The sequence below is a fragment of the Limulus polyphemus genome, unplaced genomic scaffold (genome assembly GCF_000517525.1).
Source record: "Limulus polyphemus unplaced genomic scaffold, Limulus_polyphemus-2.1.2 Scaffold5854, whole genome shotgun sequence".
Taxonomy (NCBI): domain Eukaryota; kingdom Metazoa; phylum Arthropoda; class Merostomata; order Xiphosura; family Limulidae; genus Limulus; species Limulus polyphemus.
Genome location: NW_013671464.1, coordinates 6,823 through 9,960, shown reverse-complemented (window position 1 = coordinate 9,960; position 3,138 = coordinate 6,823). Strand labels below are relative to the sequence as shown.

General features: G+C 35.9%; 1 protein-coding gene across 1 annotated transcript in view; it reads right to left on the bottom strand.

The window, feature by feature from the left end:
- Window positions 1–2,316, bottom strand: part of LOC106473061 (interferon-inducible double-stranded RNA-dependent protein kinase activator A homolog) — a 17,960-nt gene extending 15,644 nt beyond the window's left edge. Inside the window, exon 1 of the mRNA XM_013933740.2 lies at window positions 2,165–2,316. The gene's annotated coding sequence lies outside the window, so the exon portion shown is untranslated. The remainder of the gene's footprint in view (window positions 1–2,164) is intronic.
- Between the last annotated feature and the right edge of the window lie 822 nt (window positions 2,317–3,138).

Here is a 3,138-nt window from a genome sequence, read left to right as displayed (position 1 = left end):
AGGGGAAGGGAAAACAAAAAGGGTACGAGAGAAGGATGTGGATGATAAGGAGGTTATAGTTAAGAAAAAAAGAATCAATTTATGCAACCCAGGGGCGACAGGATATAACTGACAGGGCAGGAGACATAATAAAGGGGGCTAGCGGAGATGCAGTTTTTGTGATGCATGTAGGGGCTAATGATGTAGGAAAAGGTAGGTAAGAGGAGCTAATTAATAAGTACAAAGAGTTGATAAAGGCATATAAAGAAAGAGGCCACAACTTAATTTTGTCGGGGATACTGCTCGGAATTAACTGTGGGGATGAAGTTATAAGTAGGTCACCAGAGCTAAATGCTAGGCTTAGGTTAGTATGTGAAGATGAGCAAATTGACTGGTTGGACTTGTGGGATCAGTTCAGTGGAAGAAGGGAGCTTTTAGGAATGGATGGTTTACATTTAAATAAGGTAGGGTCTGGCTTGTTTGCTGAGGCTATTAACTCAGCTGTAAGGGAAGATTTAAACTAGGACTAGACAGTGGTGAGGGCCAGGAAAAACTAAATGCAAAAAGAATAAGAGGCCAAGAAAAGATGAGCATAGGAGATGAATATAGAAGTAGTTATAAGGATAGGCTTAACTGTTACTACTGTAATGCTAGAAATATAAGAAATAAAATAGATGACTTTAGAGCACTGGTTGGAATGGAAGATTTTGATATAAAGGGAATAACTGAAACATGGTTAAATGTAGATGATTTTGATGACAGAAGTTTTTTGAAATACAGGGTTAGAAACTATTTAATAAGGATAGAGTATTAAAGAGGGGAGGAGGAGTGGCTTTATATGTAAAATGTGAGTTACATCATGTTGAAGTTGAGGATATCAAAGATAATAAGAAGGAGATTGAATCCATTTGGGTTCCTATTAGTGGATATAAAGGGAAAAGGCTTTTAGTGGGAATTTGTTACAGTGAGGTTAAGATTTCAGCTGTTAATGAAGTCATAATTACGAATGAATTTAATTTCATGCACATAGATTGGGAAATGATAGTCAAACCATGAGGGAGAAAGGTTTTTTGGAAATTGTTCAGGATGGTTTTCTTCACCAGTTAGTCAAGGAACCAACTAGAAACAATGCTGTTTTAGACTTATTGTTAACTTCAAATACAGAAATGATTGAGAGAGTGAAAATTGGGGAATATCCGGGTTCAAGTGATCATTGCTCTATTAGGTTCAATGGTTTGCTGCATACGGAAATAAGGAATAACAATATTTTGGTTATAAATTTCAGAAAAACAAATTTTGAGGGATTCAACAAGAATCATCTGTTGTGAATTGGGCAGCTGAGTAATTTGGAGACACTGATCAGATGTGGAAAATTTTTAAGTATTCAAGGTAAACATATTCCTTATAGAAAGTTTGAGGAGGCAGAGAGCCTCTTCTATCAAAAAGGTTGAGAAACACTGCTCTATAAACTGTTGAATGAATACATACATTTTAAATAATGAGCTTAAAAATATTTTTAAGGTTTGGTGTGTTTTGAAATTCATGAAAAGCTACATGAGGGCTATCTGCACTAGTTGTCCCTAATTTAGCAGTGAAAAGAGGGAAAGCAGCTAGTAATCACCACTCACCACCAACTCTTGGGCTACTCTTTTATCAACGAATAGTGGGATTGACCTTCACATTATAATGCCCCCACAGCTGTGCATGTTTGGTAAGTTGGGGATTTGAATCTGCAACTCTCAGATTGCGAGTCGAGCTCCCTAACCACCTGGCATTGCCAAGCTATACTTTTAAGGAGGCTATCAAACACGTAGAATTTGTTGTGGAGTTTCAAAAAGTCTTAGAAATGGAAAAAAGAATGGTGATACATTGTTAATCTTTTAATAATTTTAATTGAGAGAACATGATTAATACTAGTACTAGTAGTATAGAACTGTACTACTAGTACTAGTACTAGATTTGTTTTGGGTCTTTCTTCGTTGTTAATTAACTGTGCCAATGATACGGACGATATTACTTAAATCAATAGCATTTTATATTTGCTGATTGTATTAAGATCTTATTACCTGACGCAATGCTAAAGTTGCAATCGTTCAAAAAATGAAAGTCCTCAAAATCAAATTTCAAAGTGCTAATAAAAAGTAATAATACTAATAATAATATAGCAAAAGAAAAATATACATACTCAGTTATTCATTTGTCAGCCACTAATTTTGGATCAAATTATTATTTATCAGTACCTCTGCATGAGAAAAACTTTAAAAACCTTAATAATAATATTTGATATGGAGACCATAACAACAGCACGCACAACAGCAAACCAAAACTAGCGATGGTGGTCAGCGTTGTAATCGGTATGACGTCACTGATTTAACATAACTTGCACTAAGGGCGCGTTCCAATATAACGTTTTGTTTCTTTAAAAGTAAACTTGGTAAATCGGATAAGCAGAGTAAAATTTAATGAAAGTACAACGTTTCACCAGATTAACCTGGCATCATCAGGTACGTCAACTACAATGAATGAATTGAAACTACAACTATATATAATACAGCGCAAGGGTATATTGAACTTTGATTTGGTAAATTTAACAGTAAGGCATGATATTTCCGGAGGGGGTTTATTGTTTGTTTGCTATCAAGCACATATCTAGCTACACAATGGGCTTACCCTGGTGTGCCCATTACGTGTATCGAAACCCGGACTTTAACGTTATAAGCCTTCAGACTTACCGTTGAGCCCCTGAGAACTAACATGACATTGGTAAGGGCAGGTTAAAATTATCTGTTCTTAAACGTACAGATTTTAAATAATTACTTTAACCGGCCTGATGAGCCCTGGTATTGAGCGAAAGAACGCACTGAATGTGGCAGATATAGTGAGGTTAACATAATATTACATCTTCTTCTGTGGTTTCACTCATAAAATCCAATTTTGTCTCTACTATTCAAATAAACTCACCGACGCTGAAAGGTGACGAAAGTTCAATAAGTTAATATTGTTGTCACCATGCGAAGCGTGATCCTTTTTGATTGGCAATTATCAATATTGTTGCGTCATCGAAGTCACGTGACTAGTGTGGCGCCACCTATTTTCTAGAACTATCTCGTACCTTGGCGAATGTACTAGTATTTACTAGATATAGGGTAGTCGGGTATA